Source organism: Sciurus carolinensis, chromosome 7 (assembly GCF_902686445.1).
Source record: "Sciurus carolinensis chromosome 7, mSciCar1.2, whole genome shotgun sequence".
NCBI lineage: Eukaryota > Metazoa > Chordata > Mammalia > Rodentia > Sciuridae > Sciurus > Sciurus carolinensis.
In genome coordinates this window covers 77,068,238-77,087,619 of record NC_062219.1, presented here as the reverse complement: position 1 = coordinate 77,087,619, position 19,382 = coordinate 77,068,238, and positions in this window count along the sequence as shown.

Below are 19,382 nucleotides of genomic sequence, written 5' to 3'. Positions count from 1 at the left end.
ACAAGAGCGACAAGACAATTCAATGGACTTCTTCCATTGCAAACAATCCTAAAGAAATACCTTTTACAAAACTGTTGCTGAGGTAACTAAATATACAAATGCAAAAGAAAAAAAAAATTGTACCACTAGCTCATGTCATACACAAAATTAATCTAAATGGATCTATTTTAACTTAAAATAGGTCTAACAATAATGTCCATTATTATTAGGATGTAAGATCTAAAAATATAACCTTTAGAACACAATACACGAGTAAATCTTTCTGATATGGATTAGGCAATGGTATCTTAGACATGATACCAGAAGCACAAAAAATAGGTAAATTATAGTTTAAAATTATGGTGCTTGGCACTATCTGACAAATAGTAAGTGCTCAATTGTTATTATTATCATTTAGAGGAATAAACTATAACATCATTGAGAATGGAAACGTGAAGAAGGAAATAACTACATTTTCCTAGTGAAATAATGAAAGACTATTTAACACCAAATATGAGTCTCTGGAAGAGACCAAGAAGAATGAGAAGGAAAACACAAAAGTGCCACGAGTGTTATACCTGTAAAATGTTGGTCCCTCCCTGCATTTCAAAGAAAAAGCCATTGTTAAACAAATAAATCTCTACTGGTACATCTCTGGCCACTGCCACAGAGAGTCGCACTTGTGAGAACCAGCTTGGTTAAAGTATTGCCTTCTTTTCTGAAAATATGCCACTGTGACTTTCAGTCAGGGACCCACAGTGAAAACCATTGATTTATTTCTTTTTCAAGGGCATCCATAGCAGCCTGGCCCCTCAATGAACTCTGCTTTCAGCTGCCCTAAAGGGTTACGCATGCCTCTCAGAGGTACATTTCAGGGCAATTCCTCATGGGGTACAGAGTGTACATTCTAAATCAGAGGAACTCAAACAGGCTGTCTAAATGGGGTGCAAATTTCTCCACCTATTTTCCTGAGACATAGAAGTTTCATACAATTTATTTAAATTAAAAAGAAGACCTCCCTCTTTATTTAATATGAGAGACATAGAGAGACTGCTGTGGAAGAAAATTCCATGTATGTCTATGACTCTGAGTCCAAACAAGCATTCAGTGGGTCCTGCTCAGTGAGAACAAAACCACCAGGCTGAAGAGATGGTTTTTCTTTCTTTTTCTTTTCTTTTCTTTTGGAGATGGGGAGTGGAGGTGGGAGGTGAACAAAGGAGGCAGAGGAAGAAAACACTGTCAGAAGAATAGAGTCTAGGCTAAACAAAGGGCTTCTTGAATGGCCAGAAAGGTAAGACTCTAGATGGGGAAGCAAAGAATTTAGGCTATGGGCAGTCATCTGCATAGGAAGACTTCCTTCAACATTATGTAATTAATTGCTGTCCACATGTGGGCAAAGTTAGAGACATGGAGAAATCACTCTTTTTTGCACTCAGCACAACGCCCTTGAATGCCTGTGGCCAGTGGTGCTGTTCCTGAGAAGGTCAAGAAAGTTTTAGATGAAATCACTTCCCTGCAAGATCAGCCCCTCATGAGAGAAGTGCCAAAGTCTTTATTATGGCACAGAAACTGGTATTTCGTAACAGCCTAATTGTGGGTGTTTCTCTACCACATGATTATTAATATGTTGCTTTCCTCTAAGGCTTAAAATGAGAACACCAGGCCCGATTTGTTTATAGTTCAGCATGCGTAGGGCCTGAACCACACAGCACGCCCCACAGGAAGTGTGTGTAGGTCATCGCCGTGCTCCACACGGAGCATCACCCTGGTGTGTTTAGACAGGAAAGCACAGAAAAATGAGCATACCGTCAACTTTGCCAGTAATTCAGAAATAGAGATATCTGGAAGCGATAAAAACTGCAATTGATAAAAGCTTCCCTTGTTAAATTTGGGCCACACATACTACTCTAAATAAAATATACCACTTAGGAAATGATTTGTGTTGATAAAATTTGATGGAGTTGTTTTTCCAAATGTCTTCTCCCTGCTGGGAATTTCACACTTTGGCAGGCTCTCCTCGGGCCTCCCCAGTTGCCAGTCTCCTTCCGTGACCTGACCTGGTGTTGTTTATACGGCTGTTTACACATGTCTTAACAACCTTTGCGAAGGGTCTTTAATGACTTTCACTCCTGGCAGCGTGCAGCTCGAGGCAGAGCTCCAAAGCCTGCCAGTATTGTTGTGTTTATTTGTGCAGTGCCCTCCCCAGTTTCCTCCGAAACCCACGAGAGAGGCCTGGAAAGCATACTGCATGTTAGCTACCCTGGATGAGTTCTAAGACTTGGCCTACAGTTGTCAGTAGTGAAGTACGGGAAGGCCATTTAAACAATTAGAAATTGCCATCATGCTTCATGGCAGCTCATTTAGAGAGAACACTGATATTTTGGGTCTGCTTACAAAAGTAACATGGCAGGGGCCCAACTCCCAAAGTCATCAGGCATGTGATGGAGCCTCAGGCCACTAACTTTCTTGGACCTTGGTTCCTTCATCTGCCAAATGAAGGGAGTGAATTAGATGACTGCCAAGGGCCTACTGCTTTGAACAGACTGAGCCCAGCAATTCCTAGCTAACCCTAGGTAAATAGCTTATAGTGTCTATAGATTAGAAAAGACGGAAAACTTCCTCCTGCGGGTGTCTTGAAGAATGACAAATTTTATGGAAAGAGCATTCGAATTTTAGGCTAGACTCATATATCAGAGTATTAAGAGGATAACTGATAGCAATTTTATATAATTCAGGCCATGAAAATATAAGTGATACCTAGATTATCTGGCATGATATTTAACCTGGCCATTGCCAGCTCTTTCTTTCAACTTTGTAGAGAATTTTGACATAATGGATAAGCCTGGAAATCAATCCATCATAATTGAATGAGGAGGGTAAAGAAGACAAGAAGCACCTGAGTGGGTAGAGAAAGAAGGGGAGAGGAGGAAGTTAATGAGCGACGGCCTGGGTTTCATATGCACAGGACAGAGTGGCACCCTGACTTCTACAGCCTTACACAGTGGGAACAGAGCACCACTGGAATCTGCTGTGTTCACAACAGCAAAGTTCTGATACCGAAGGATATGCGTCTCAGAGAAATGGAAATGAAGACGTCAAAACTGGGAACATTTAGCATCAATGCAGCGTCAAATGCTTCTTGTTTTGAAGTTAGAGTAAGCTATGTTGAAATCACGTGACATTTCAAACCATGGTCACTGGTTATTGTGACAAATAGATTCATGTATCTAAAAGATTCAGAATTGTTCTAAATACAGAGAAAGTATGTTCAGAGAAAATTAATGTAAATACGCATATCTCTCCATTCCACATATTAATTCCTAAAGGAACATTCCCTCAGACATTTTCTTTCTAAAATTCCCATGATATCACACTAGATTATCTTGGTCTTGGTTTCTTAAAGTGATGATTTGAAGGTTGCTGGAGATACACCTTTCATGTGGAGTTACCAAGGCATGTTTAATTAAGTACTATTGTACTAGGCTTAGGAATACCAAAATAAAGAAGGCAAGACTACAATATGTCTGTGCTTCAAAACACTTGAAGTCAAAAGACAGGGTATGCCAGATAATTTTTTGATGCAACAAAAACTACAATATAAAAGCAAAAATACATTCATTAGCTTTTTTTCCTTGATGAAGAATCTTTTCTATACAGATTAGGGAATATATACTCACATGCCATCTGAATGCTATGTAGGTAATCACAGTAGCTTCCTTTAAAAGATTTTCTGGTAGATGTTTTTTACAGCATCAGCCAGGTAGATGACCCTTCCTGTCTTTTAGTTCCTTAAACTCCCCTCTTCTAGGGATGTAGTCTCTGCCCTACATTACTTTCTGGGGCATGGCTGGCCTTGTCATTACCAAAAATTTCAACCCCTTTATAATTTCTCACTGTCATGGATCAGTAACTGGTGCATGTTTTCCAGGCTTCCCTCTCTTTTCAAATTCGGAGTTTCATTGCAGGTCAACTGTCCATCTCGTCATTATATATTAGAGGGGTGTGATAGCAAATACCATGTCTTTTTGGTATGTTTGGATGTAATAGAGAGGACTTCACAGTGTACTCTATGAGAAGAGAAAAAGTAGGGTGGAGATACACACAAAACTTTGCTGATAAAGTAAATCGAAAATGAGCAGTTAGGCAAAAAAATAAACAAGGAAAGGAGGATTAGTTGTGGGAGGATGGAAACCAGTGAAAAACACAAGAGAAAATACTGATGCAGAAGACTAATTCAGGAAGCCTACATTTGAGGAACAAGATTTTCAGTAGAGAAGTGATAAAATGGAGAGGATAAGTGTGAGGTCATTTTCTTCATCTCTTTCTTAGGATCTTTACTTTTCAAAGGGGGTGGAATCTAATTTCTACCTAACAACTATCTTTCAGAATGTTTTTTCTCAGTCAGTTCACTGTCACTCAAACATGAAAGTTTTTATATTCTTTTAAAATATTTCAGCTTCCCTAGAAAACAAGGAAAACTGCCTTATCAGTCGGCAAGAAGTCAGGACTATGAGATTTAGGGACCATGGCACTGACCTCAGGAGGAAGGTTCAGTGAAGCTTTCATCTTTAAATTGAAGCAACTCCTGCTCTATGACAATTATTTGTGAGCCTGTATTTCATACCCATCATCAGCAAAAGGAGTGAACCTTTAAGTGGCACCAAGTGAAAGAACAAATGTCTCAGTGCATGTCTAGCTGCACTTACAGAACCTGTAGCCATCGGTAAGATCATGAATTCTTTAATTCTGAGTGCATAAAATTAAATGACAGCTATTTATTTATGACTGCACTGTGGTCAGAAAAATAGTCAATTTTTAGTTATATAATTAAAAGGAACTTCTTTGTGGAAAATTATTATAGGTTTATCTCATTGAGAGCAATATCACCTCCAGTAGAATGAAAGGAACTTGGTTCTTTTTTTTATTAGTTCTTTTTAGTTGTACATGACAGTAGAATGTATTTTGACATATCATACATGGAGTATGTATAACTTCCCATCCTTGTAGTTATACATGATGTTGAGTTACACTGGTCATGTATTCATATACGGACATTGAAAAGTTATGTGCAATTCATAGAATGAAAAGAATTTGGATCAAGGTAATGAGATCTAAGCCTGGCTTATTCTGCTCTGCCTTCTGGGTAGATAATGGAAAGCCTGTTTTTCTTTCCCCTATATTTAAAATAATAATAGACAGCTGGGGTTATAGCTCAGTGTTAAAGCACTTGTCTAGCATGTGTGAGGCACTGGGTTTGATTCTCAGCACTGCATATAAATAAATAAAATAAAGGTCCATCGACAATTAATTAATATTTTAAAAAATAAAATAATAATAAAGGATTTAAAATTTAAAGAAACCATGAACATGAAAGTACTTTGACAAGTAGAAAGCATCATGGTAGATTTAACTGCCCCTGTTCACTAGTGGAAATTATCATTAATGGAGTAACATGTGTGTGTCATAGATGAACCTGCACTATTCTCACTTAATCCCTGCAGCAACTCTCCTTTGGCTCCATGGTTTTGTCCTTTTTATAGATGAGGTGGCTGAGGATGGGCAAGTGTCAGGAACTTACTCAAGGTCTCAAGAGGTCTAAGTGGGTTAGTGCCTTTATGTCTGAATACAAAATCCCAGTTCTTATTATTCACTGTAACCCTGGTTACAGGAGAGTCAAGACACAAGACTCTTTTATCCTTTTTTTCCAATCTTCTCTGTTACTAGTGTATCTTTAGTGTTGCTTATAAATTGGTGTATTACTGTATTTTCTTCAATACTCATTGTGCTCTGTAGCAGTGATACAAAAACACTGCTTTGATTGTCAAGTGGTTCCTAGTTTAGTGGCAGAAACAATCAGTGGTGCAGATAACTAGCGTAGCCTGAGAAGTGCTTTGACTGGGATTGGCTTCCTGAACAGCAAAATATGCAGTCATACCAGATCCTGCACCTAGAAGGGTTTCTTCATCTTCTTCTTCTTCTTTTTTTTTTTTTTTTTTTGGAAGGTGGGGAGTAACCAGGAATTGAATTCACACATACTCAACCACTGAGCCACATCCCTATTTTGTATTTTATTTAGAGACAGGGTCTCACTGAGTTGCTTAGTGCCTCATTTTTGCTGAGGTTGGCTTTGAAGTCTCGGTTCTCCTGCCTTCAGCCTCCCAAGCTGCTAGCATTACAAGTGTGTGCCACCATGCCCAGCAGGATTTCTTGATTTAATGCTCTGTTGCTGCTGTTTTCTTCAAATATTTGAATAAAACAATTCACCTTCTTATTTTGCTCTGGGCCCCACAAAAGTTGCAGAATCTGGTCTTAGGAGAAGTTCTGCCTGAGTTTAATCTTGGAACATAAGAATAATCTAGCCAGGATAAAAGGCAAGTTGAGTCCTCACCAAGTACCAGGACAAAGAGCCTAGTCTGGTAAGGGAGAGTGAGGACCTGGTTAGACTTTTTCTTTTTCTTTTTTTTTACTTGATTTTTAAAATTTGTTCTAATTAGTTATACATGACAGTAGAATGCATTTGACATAATATACATATATGGAGTAAAACTTCTCATTCTTCTGGTTGTACATGATATAGAATCACACCAGTTGTGTAGTTATGTATATACATAAGGTAATAATGTCCAATTTATTCTATAATCTTTCTTACCCTTATACCCCCTCCCTTCCTTTCACTCCCCTCTGCCTAATCCAAAGTGCCTCTATTCTTCTCTAGCCACAACTGTTATTGTGAATCATCATTTGCATATCAGAGAAAATATTTGGCCTTTGATTTTTTGAGATTGGCTTATTTTGTTTAGTATGATATTCTCCAACTCCATCCATTTACCTTCAAATGCCATAATTTCATTCTTCTTTAAGGCTGAGTAATATTCCATTGTGTATATATACCACATTTTCTCTATTCATTCATCCATTGAAAGGCATCTAGTTGGTTTCATAGTTTAGCTATTGTGAATTGAGCTGCTATAAGCATTGATGTGGCTGTGTTACTGTACTATGCTGATTTAAGTCCTTTGGGTATAAACCCAAGAGTGGGATAACTGGGTCAAATGGTGGTTCCATTCCAAGTTTTCTGAGGAATCTCCATACTGCTTTCCATAGTGGTTGCACCAATTTGTAGTAGCACCAGCAATGTATGAGTGTACCTTTTTCCCCACATTCCCACCAACATTTATTATTGATTCTTGATGATTGCCATTCTGACTGGAGTGAGATGAAATCTTAGAGTAGTTTTGATTTGCATTTCTCTAATTGCTAGAGATGTTGAACAATTTTTCATATATTTGTCGATTGATTGTATTTCTTCTGTGAAGTGTCTGTTCAGTTCCTTAGCCCATTTATTGGTTGAATTATTTGGTTATTTGGTGTTAAGTTTCTTGAGTTCTTTATATATCCTGGAGATTAGTGCTCTGTCTGAGGAGCATGTCGTAAAGATTTTTGAATGCCTTTCTTTACATAAGAAAGGACTTGGGAAGTTGTGACAGCAGGAAAGATTCCTCCACAGCTGAATATTGAAGGGGCTCCTCCTCACTGAGGGAGCCACATCAGACTCCATGGCAGAAACTGCGATGGCACACAGAGTGCTGGTTGGGTCTTTGGGCAGCAGTATTAAAAACAGAAGATGAAAGAAATCAAGGGTTCAGCTGCCTGCAGCCCCTGAGTGGAGCATGCAGAGAAGGCACGAGTTAATTGCAAAAGCTAGGATTTCACTTTAAGACAAAGAAATAGTAAGCATGAGTAATGATACCAGTTAACCACTTTATAGGGTTTTCAAAGAGCCAGGCACTATTAAATGAGTTACTTGTACTAACGCATTTAATCTTCCTAACTACTCTATGAGGTAGGTACCACAGGAAATAGCAATTTTCCTCATTTCATAGATGAGAAAATCAGGGTACAGAGAGGTTGAATAACTCTCTGACATTAGATAGCAAGCAAATGTCAGGTGGGATTTGAATCCATGTTGTCTGTCGCCAGAGTTTGTGCTTACAGCCACTTCAGTGTATTGAATACTAGACTTTCTAAAATCAATTAAGTACCTATGACGTAAGAAAAAGATACAACTTGTTAACATGGACTAAAAGACCTGTTCTGGACTCACAGTCTCTCCACTTGCTCTTTCTTTAAGATGTGGCAGCAGTCCACATTCCCTTGTGCTGGCAGCAGATTGAAGGGTGTATAGTACCTACAGGTACTTACAATGTGACATTGATGATCCTAGGGAGACATGAGGTCTATGTTGTCTCCCTTGAATCTGGGTGGCAGCATGGTTAGGGCAGAATTGATACTCTGGCTTAACAAAGGAAGGTCAAAAAGAGTAATATAGCTTTACCTCATTCTCCTGGGATGCTAACTCTCAAAATCCTGTCACCACAAGGTGAGGAAAGAGAGGTTGTATGAAGAGGCCTTTTGTAAGCAGGTACTTCAGGTCACAGCCAGATTGAGGCCCTGTTGACAGCTAACATCACCCTCCAGACGAGGAGTAAAAAAGGTTTCAAGATGACTCCAGCCCTGGCCACCAGTCCAACTGCAACTCTAGGGAGATAACAAGCCAGAACCAACTTGCCGAGCCCATTCAGCCCCTGGAACTATGAAAGGTAATCATAGCATCATTGTTATTTTGAAGCATTAAGTTATGGCTTAAAAGTTTTCCCAATTATTCATTGCTACGGAGTGCCCTAGTGGCTAGACCAAAATCCAAATCCCTGTTGTTCTGGTGCCAAAGCCTTAGTTAGTTATTCTGTTCCAGGGTAGATGAAACACACACACACACACAAACACACACACACACACACACACACACACAAGAGACAGGAACTGAGAAAACATCTGGGTTTGGGCTCAGAAGAATCCAGGAGAGGGTGAGGAGGATGCGAACACAAACAAACTCAGGGAAAAGTGGAAAAGAAAGGAATGGAATCATTACATTGCCTGGAAAATTGGAAGAGGACTTTGCTTCTGCTGTTCGCTCTTCCTGCTTTGCTCTTCCCTTCTTTTTGTACACAACTTTTCTACACCAACTTAGATCAAAAAGCCTTCCTAACTGCATCCTCCAGCATGCTTCCCTCATGCGAGGCCATGTTACTTTGTTGTACACTCTGTGAGATCATTTTCCTTTCCTTTAGAGCCCGGGTCCGCAAAATTTTTCTGGTTTTATTGATAATGACCCCCCCCTTTTCATGGCATTATATGCTCGAGTCAATATTAGTGGTTTCTATGTATTATCAGATAACTTTGGGGGGTACAGATTAATATTTAAGAAAATTCTGTGTGTCCGTGGCACATGTCCTGGACTGTAGAGCTTTCCAATAAATCTTGGAATAGATTTCTGAGTGACTAAAGGCACTCCAGTTCCCTCACACTAGCACAAGAATATTGCCTTAAAGGACGACTCCTGGCAAGAAACTATATACACTTTGGGGGGTGACCCCAAATTGTAGTTCTAGAGTTGAAATTGGATTCCTCAAGTGCCAGTTGCCAAGACAAACTGGAGAACAAATGCACCTTGTTTGTAAACAGGGTTTTGCAAAGATAAACCTGTCCATTTCCCATATGTGTTTTCCAGCTGGAGCTTGAAAGCTCTTTCCCCAGGGTTCAGCCTTTAGCATGCTGGGGAGTCCCCCCTACAGATCAAGCCTTGCTGCATAATGCTTAACACACCTGGAGATTAGGTTACAATGTGGAGGCTCCACATGCTACTTGGAGGAGGTTTGTCTGGAAAAGGTGTAATCACAAAGATCCTTGCATGCCCTTATACCCATTTCTTACCTCCTATTGAGAGTTGTTTCAGATAGTTCTAAATATAACTATAAAGGTGCTCTGTAGATTCCTCGCTCTACCTTAGTCCTGAGCAAGCAGTAACACCTCTACCCAAGTTGCAGGTTAAACTGCCACCAGTACTTCCATTTTGTACACTCCTAAAGTCAGCAGAACTGAACAACTTCTGTCGCCCAGAGCAATTAATGGTAGGCCAGTAGAAAGGTTAGCAACATTTGAGCAATACCAAACTTCAGGAGCTTGTCTTGTTACCTTCTGGGAAAGAAGACATTTCTGGGTATGCAAAAGCTATTCACTTGAAAAGAGGATGTTTCCTTTTATTTTTTATGTATTTATAAGAATGGGTTACTGGGTAGCACTCAAAGCAGAGGGAGTACCTGCTTGAATGCTGGTTATGGAAATAGCCTCTGTAATACCTAAGGTGACAACCATCCTAGTTTGCCTGGGATGTGGAATAATCAGTGCTAGGACTAGGAGAGTCCTAGGAAAACGTGAAAAATTGGGTCACCCTAATAATAACTGATGACTTGAGAAGTTAATGTTCAGGCATCAAACTTGAACATTATGTGCCAATTCCATATAGATTTTATTAGGAATATTTGTATGTGTCGTGTCTCATCTTTACACATTTTATGTCTATCAACATGAATTACTAATATTCAGCTATTTTAATCAAAACCCCCCACCACTATCAAAAAATGAACTCAGTCTTTTCATTTGGTTTAACCTATTGTTTTAATCTACATCTATTTTCCTAGGCTCAGTGTTGGGTACTTTTTATGTATTAATTGGTTAAATTGTCCTAACAACCTTTGGAGATTAAATGGTGTTATACCATCTGTAAGAGCAAAGAGGTTAAGAGGTTAACTTACCCATGACTTACAGCAAGTAACAATAAATCAGATGTTATATTTTCATTACCCACAGAAGACCAAGTGTCTCCAAACCTTATCACCAACTACCAAGATAAGGATAATTGTATTCATTTTATAGATTAGTAAAATGAGGTGCTGGAGGTTATGTGATGTGGGCAGGACTACACAGCTTTTTGTGAATACAGAGTCTTGTTTCATGTTTCCCTTCAACAGGGCAATTGTCTTTCCTAGAGTAAGTTGACTTTTGGAGTGGCTTTGACCTCCATGCATTTAAATAAGTTGTTTCTCAACATTTATTATGAAACACTTAAAACATGTAGAAAAATTGAATTACACAGTGAACATCCTATTTCCTGGATACTATAATTAACACTTTGAACATTTTGTCATATTTGCCTTAAATCACATCTACCATCAAGCTGTCTTAGTTGCTGATGCATTTCAAAGTGAGTTGCAATCAGCAATACTCTCTACCCCTAAACATTTTAGAAAGTTTATCATTGGCAAGAATCCAGTTCACAGTCCCTTTTTTAAAAAAGTGAAATTCACATACAAATAAATACCCAAATATTAAATGTACCACTTGATGACTTCTGACAGATGCATACACCTGCACACTAGTCCAAACCCTAATCAAGATGTGGAGTATTTCCACCAATCCAAAAGTTTTCGTCCAATTGCTTCCCAGGCATCCCTGACCCCCACTTCCTCCAAAGGCTGATGTCTAATTTTGTTCACCATAGATCATTTTTGTCTGCCCTCAAACTTCATATGAATGGATTCATACAGTAAGAACTTGATGGTGAAAAACTTATTCCACTCAGAAAAACGTTTAGAGATGAGGCATAGTTTGCAAAAAACAGCACTTTATTATTTTCACTTTATTCATTGTGTAATGAATATGGCATGATTTATATATTTTCTTGCTGATAGACAGCTATTTATAGTTCTTTATTATTATAAAAAGGCTACAATAAATATGCTTTGACAGTCTTTGTGTAGACATGTTTTATTTCTCTTGGGTGAAAAATCTAGATTGGAACTGTTCCATCACAAGTAGATATAAATTGGATTTTATAAGAATTGCTAGACCTCTTGTCAAAGAGGTTGTGTCACTTTATCAGGCGCACTGTACTACTGAGCCACATCCCAGTCCTTTTCATTTTTTATTTTGAGACAGGGTCCCATTAAGTTGTTGAGGCTGACCTCAAACTTGCAATCCTCTTGCCTCAGCCTCCTGAGTCACAAGTGTTCAACATTGAGTCTGGCAAGGTATTGTTGATTATTTAGTTATTGTGATAACTGTGTGCTTTCTTGTGGGTTTTATTTTCATTTCCATGATTAATGATGTAAACACTTTTCCATGTGCTTATTGGCCATTCATACATTTTCTTTGCTAAGTGACTGTTTTGGCTCATAGTTTTTGAGGTTCCAGTCCATTACCTAAAGCCCTGTGACTTTAGGACTACGTCAAAGTAACACATTAAGGTGGGAGCACATGGTAGAGCAAAATTCCTTGCATTGCAAGTCAGGAAAAAAGGAGGAGCAAAGGATTGGGATCCCACAATCCCCTTCAAGGGCATACCTGCAATGATCTAGGTGACTACCATAAGGCCTCAGCTCCCGAATGTCCATAGCACTTCCCAATAGTGCCACCATGAGGATAATGCCTTCAACACATGGACCTTTGGAGGACATTCAACATCCAACCACAGCAGTGCTATTGTATACAAATTACATCTTTATACATTATATGGCCATTGCCACAGATTGTGGTTATTGCTTTTTGCAGTTGTCCTTAAAATCAGGTAGGATTTTAGAGTTCCAAAGGAAAAAAAATAGATTTCTACTTTCTTTCATATTTATCTGTATAGTAACTAACCCAGTTCTCCTTATTTTTTCATATAAATTTGAGTTGCTATTTAGGTTCCTTTCATTTTGGACTATAGAACTTTCTTGGACAATTCTTATAGGATAGATCTGCTAGCAATGAATTTTTAGTTTTGTTTTTCAGGGTATGTGTTAGTTCTTTCTTTATTTCTGAAGAATAAATTTGATGGCTAGAACATTTTTATTTGAAAGCACTTTGAATATTTCTTGCCATTGCTCTCTGGACTTGATGGTTTCTAATTAAAATCAGGTATCCTTTTTTTGTTTTTGGTTTATTTTTGTTTTTTTAAACATGCTTTTATTTTTAACTGACACATAGTAGTTGTTCCTATTTGTGGGGTATGATGTGACTTCCCTACATGTATTCAATATCTAGTGATCAGACCAGGGTAATTGGCCTGCCACCTCAGACATTTGCCATTTCTTTGCACTGGGAACATTCAAAACTGTCTCTTCTAACTATTCTGAAATATTCAATTAACCGTTGTCCACCATAGGTATCCTGCTATATTACTACTCCCTCAGCTATTCATTTTACTGAGGATCATTTGTACTTGATGAATTGCTGTCTTCCTGCTTTCAAGAGTCTCTTGTTATCTTTCCACAGATTGATTATGATGAGTTTAAGTTTGCATTTCTTTGAGATTACCCACCTGGAATTTCTTGAGTATCCTGGATATGTAAATTAATGGTTTTCATCATATTTGTGATTGCCTTTGTTCACTATTTCTTCAAATAACCTTTCTTTTCCCTCTTTACCTCTCCTTGTAGGGCTCCCATTTTGTAGATATTAGTATGCTTGATGATGTTTTAAAAGTGTCTGAGGATATGTTTGTTTTCATTTTTTTCCCATTTTGTTCCTAAGGTTGTATAATCTTAATTGAGCTACAGTAGGCTCCATTACTCATGGGACATACATTATAATACTTCCAGTGTTGTATCTAAAACTGCATATACTAGTTTTCTTTTCCTATACATGCCTACTTAGGATTAACATCTGATTTATAAATTAGGCACAGAAAAAGATTAACAACAATAATTAATGATAAAATAGAACAGTTATAACAAAGTACTGTAATAAAATTGCCAGCATCACTACTGTTGCACTCTGGGGTCATTATTAAGTAAAACAAGGGTTACTCGATCACAAGTCCTATGATACCATCTCTGATAACAGATGGTTACCAAGTGACTAATGCATAGGTAGCATATATGATATCAATACACTGGATGAGGATGATTCCCATCCTGGGAAGGATGGAGTAGTATAGCATAAGATTTAATAATGCTACTCAGAATGGTATGCAATTTAAGATGTATGAATTGTTTATTTCTGGAACTTTCCATTTAATGTTTTTGGACTAAAATTGACCATGGGTAACTGAAACTACAGAAAAAGAAACTGCAGATAAGGAAGGGAATGCCGGCTCTTTAAGTTCACTGCTTTTTTGTTTTTCTTCTCCAACTGCCAACTCAAATCTGATCTTGAGTTCATTTGTTGAATTTTTTTCATTTGGATTTTTGTACTTTTGAACTCCGCAATTTGTATTTGATTTCTTCTTATAATTTCTATCTGTTTATATTCTCTATTTGGTGCAATATTGTTTTCAATCTTTCATTTCAATTTTTGAACATGATTTCTTTTGTTCCTTGGAATGTATTTTAAATAGTTGACTTAAAATTTTCATCTAGGTGTGGGTATGGTGGTACATGCCTGCAATCCCAGTGTCGTGGCAGACTGAGGCAGGAGGATCACAGTTCAAGGTTAGCCTCAGCATCTTATTGAGGCCCTATGATAAGAAATAAAAGGCTGGGGATGTGGCTTAGTGATTAAGTGTCTCTGAGTTTAATCCTTGGTACCAATGACAACAAAAAAAATCTAGTAAGTCCAACATTTAGGCTTCCAGTGGAACAGTTTCTGTTCCGGTGGAACATCCCTCCATACACACCTAGATGTGGGCTATATCAGTAAGGATTCTACAAAAGACAGTTAACATGAGATTATTACCTTCTTTAATTTATACCAAGTTGTTTTCCTGTGCTGCCTCACATGCAAGGCTATGTACCCTTCTGTTGCCACTTTTTCACTTGTTTTTCATTTTGGTCCCAGATCTTTAGGTTACAAGTCAGACCTCTTGGCCTTCTCAAGGCCTTTATCTTGGAATGGAGATAATCATAGTAATGTCACTGGTCAATTGTTTCTGAAGCTCATGTTTAATACTTCCCCTGCCTTCTCCATTTGTTTATTCATTTCTGATTTTTGGACACCTTTAGTTCCTTTTAATTTACTGACTGGGAGGAGTTGCTACTCTCCCTCAGTAAGTTTTATCAGCAAGTAGAGTCGCATGCCTTCTCAATGACAGACCTTTTTCTGTATGATGTTTTCTTATTTCCCTTTCCAAGATATCTGTTGTTTCTTTCACAAATCTAAGATAAGAAACAAAATTCTTGCTCTTTCCTTATGGGAATTACTGCTTGTATTCATATTGTTGCTGCTGAAAGATCCCCATTCAAATCTTTTCCATTTCTCCTTATACTCTTTGTGTATGCTTTAGGAGTGTGTGTACAAAGACTAGCAGCATGTACAGGACAGATCCATTTCAAAAATGGGTTTATTCTAAATTGTTAGCAACAAAATTCAGATCACTGAAACTTCCCCCCCTACATCCTTCTCTACATTTGAAGACGTGTCATATCACACATATCTCAGACAGTGTGGGGGCAGCCTGGGAATGGTAACTGCATGTTTCTGAAAAAACAAAGACGTCATGTAACACTTTGGTTTAGATAAATGAATATTTGGGCTGAGGACAAGATGTAGCCAGAGGATACTAAAGCTCCAACTAATTAAGCAGTTATCACTTGAAAAGCTGCGTAATTCTGGGTCACTGGAGTAGCAGCTATCAAGGGAAGCTTCTGGGAGCCATCTTGCTTTCATTCCAGTCTTCTGATGACAGACTAAGCAGTAAGATTGGTAGCATGTTTCTTGAAATATCACTGACCTTTCAGTTTTAGTGGCAAAATAGACCATGAAGAAACAAATTGTTTTGGGGAACAAAAGCATTCTAATAATTTGAAATACCTATGCCTTCTAAATGGATTTAGGAGAATTAAGTTGATTCAGTTCAAGTTACATAAAATTAAACTTCTTATGAATGATGAAAGCAAATAGTACTATTAATTTTTATTTTTACAGACTGCATTTTGATTCATTGTACACAAATGGGGGACATCATTTCATTTCTATGGTTGTGCACGATGTAGATTCATATCATCTGTATAATCATACATGTACATAGGGTAATGATGTCTGTCCCATTCCACCATTTTTCATACCCCCCCATTTCCCTCTATGTAATCTAAAGTTCCTCCATTCTTCTCTCACCCCCACCCCCAACCCCAACAAATACTCAAGAGTCTTAATGTTCGTTTATCTCTGTCAGTATAAGAATTTTCCTAATTGTCACAGGAAATCAGAAATTAGAGCCACAAAGAGTGGGATAATTTTTTATGGCAATGAATCTTCTAATTTCTGACTATGTTATGTAGGAACATAGAATTGCTCAAGTTCCATTGTCTCTTTTTATTTAAAATGTATCATGGTCCTCTACAATGAGTAAAGTACTGATGCATGCTGTGGGAACAATCCCTCACCAACAAATATAACATATTTTTTAGGAAGCTAAAATGTTAAATTACCATCTAAAATGCTATATTAAACATGAACTTTTGGGTATAGAAATTTAAGATAAAGAGAAGATTATTTGGGGATTCAGTGGTAACAGGCAGATTTCCTGATGAAGTTTAACCTATTTAGAGGTGAGCAGGTAGAAATAGCACAAACCAAGACTGGAGGTTGAGACCCCATAATACATAATAAGTGGGAAGGGTATAAGATCCAGCCTTGCCTGTAGTAAAGGGATCCTGTGGTGGAGTGGTGGTAAGGAGCTTCAGCTGAGGCCACGTTACTATTCCAATCAGATCAGCTCTACTGTCTACTGCAGTGGCAATGGGCAGAATCTGTGTAGCTCGTGCAACCTGTGTTGTCCAGCACGATGCTCCAGATCATTCATTTATTCTAACTGTCTCCACCCTCCCTTTTCTGGATCCTTCTCTGCCCCATTTGCCTTGCTGGTCTTATTTAGCATCCTGTTTCACCTCTCAAAGCACATATGGTTGTTCAGATGGGGATGGCTGGATTCTCTTACACAACTAAAACACTTCTTAATTTTAACTTTCCCTTATTTGAAAAAAAAAAAAGTGGAAGCAGTTTCCACATTATATGGTGAGATTGAAAGAGATAAAAGATCAGGTCTAAAAAAATAAGTAAATAAACAAGCAAGCAAATAAAGGGAAAATGAAGGTTAAATCATAACTATTAACAGTAGCCTTTTGATTTGACCCAAAGCTTCTTAACAATTAATAAGGGGAGGGGGCTAGAATTCACCAGATCCACATATCCTAGAACTTTAAAATCTATCTATAGGCAAATATATTGATGGAGTTAAAAGTCTTCAGGACTAGACATTGAAACACACACACACACACACACACACACACACACACACACACACCAGAATTCTAGTCTCAGAACTGCCAGCGAATGATTCTTGACATTAGTTACTTTATGTCATTCAGACTCAGTTTCCTCACATGTATTTTTTAAAAAGGATATGGTTTGAATAGTTGATAAAGTCTTTGCCACCTCTACTATTCTACCATTCTATTACCAAGTTTTCCAGCAAAAGTATCTCTGTGAAAACCCAACCCAAAGAGACTGAAGTGTGAAATAGAAAATATTCTAAATGTCCATTTTCCTTAATTCTCAATAGATTATAAATGTATTAAGACTGCAGGTAATACATTATTAATCTTTTACTACTCATTTGCAGATAGGTAGTGCTATTAGGATGAAACTTCTCGTTTTGTAGTTCACATGCAGGCAAATATTGGCCACTTTATATAGTTCAATTGCATAAATGTGCTAAATTGATCAGAGATACTACAGCAGAAGGCCCTGACTCTGACATCCTTGATTTGCAGCAGGGGGAAAATGGTGTTGGCACTGAAGTGGGAGAAGGGCTGGCTTCTTAGACTTTAGACTCTGCTGTGGTTAATGTTTGTGTCCCCCAAAACTGAAATTCTAAGCATGAAATAGGAGGTGGAGCCTTTGGGAAATGTTAGGTCATGAACACTCTGAGATTAGTACTCTTATAAAAGAAGCCCAAGGATCTCAATCGCCCTTTCTGCCATATGAGTACACAGCAAAAATATGCTCACTATGAGGAAACAGGACCTTACTATATACAAAATATGCTGGAGCTCTGATGTTGGAATTCTCAATCCCTAGAACTGTGAAAAAACTGTGGTAGTATAGCTATGCAATGGTATTTTCTTATAGCAGCCAAAATACACAGCTCCTAATAATTATCAGGTGTGAATTCTGGAACCAAACTGCATGGGTTCAAATCTTAGCTCTTCCCCTTTCAAGCTTTATAAATTTTAGCAAGTTATTTAACTTCTCTTGGTTTTAGTGTTCTCCTTTATAAAACTGGAATAATTATATGCACTAATCCTCCCTTACCCATAGGAGATATATTTCAAGATCCTCGGTGAATGACTAAAATCATAGGCAGTATCAATCTCTATATATACTATGTTTTTCCTATATACACTTATCTATGACAAGTTTTAATTCATAAATTAGGCACAGTAAGAGTTTAACAACAACATCTAAGAATAAAATAGAATAACTATAACAATATACTATCATAAAAGTTAGGTGAATATAGTCACTCTCTCAAATTATTTTTTTGTACCCACCCTTTTTGTGATGATGTGAGACGATACAATGCCCAGGAGATGAGGCGAGGTGAGGTAAGTGACAGACAATGAGGCAAATGTAGTCATTGTGAAGTAGCATTAGCTTACTGTGTGAGGATTACCTGAACACTAGCACTGCAATACCGTGACACTATATCTAATAACCAAGATGACTACTAAGTGACTACTAGGTGGATAGTGCATACAATGTGGATACACTGGACAAAGGGACAAATTCATGTCCCAGATGCAATGGATTCAGATGGCATGAGATTTCATCAGGCTACTCGGAGTGGCATGCAATTTAAAATTCATGCATTATTTACTTCTGGAATTTCCCATTTAACATTTTCAGACTATGGTTGATCACAGTAACTGAAACTGCAGAAAATGAAGCCTGGTAAAAGAGGCCTACTGTTATAGTACAAAACTAGTAAATGGTTTTAAGGATTAAATACGTATAAAATACTTAGCACATAACCTGAAAACAGATGAGAGCTCAATTAATGTTAACCATAGCTGCATTAGCTCCCGGATGGGCAACTCAGTGAAATGCACATGACCAGCAGTCTGAGAAATAGTCTCTCCTGCTATTTAGTATTTAGGATTATAAATAGACACAGGAACTGTTGACTAGTCAGTGAGTTTCAGATTAATATTTTTTTTTGGAAAGCGGTCCTGCTCTGTTGCCCAGTCTGGCCCCAAACTCATGGGGCTACATTCCCAAGTGCTGGGGCTACAGGTGTGTGTCATCACACACAGCTCAGAATTTTTAAAACTAAGACCCAAAGTCAGAAATACAATTTACATCTTGACCTGTTATACACAGAAACCTACACACACACATAAATGATACAGTTTTACAAATCTGAAACTTTATATGTTTTGTGCTTTGATCTATTCTACTCTGTTTTTCAATATTGTTTCCTGACACAAACTTGATTTGATGACCTAGTAGTGAGTCTCAGTCCAATAGATTACATTTAGAAAAGCACCAGACCAGTTGACAATTAGCTTTGGGTAAAAATAAGTGAT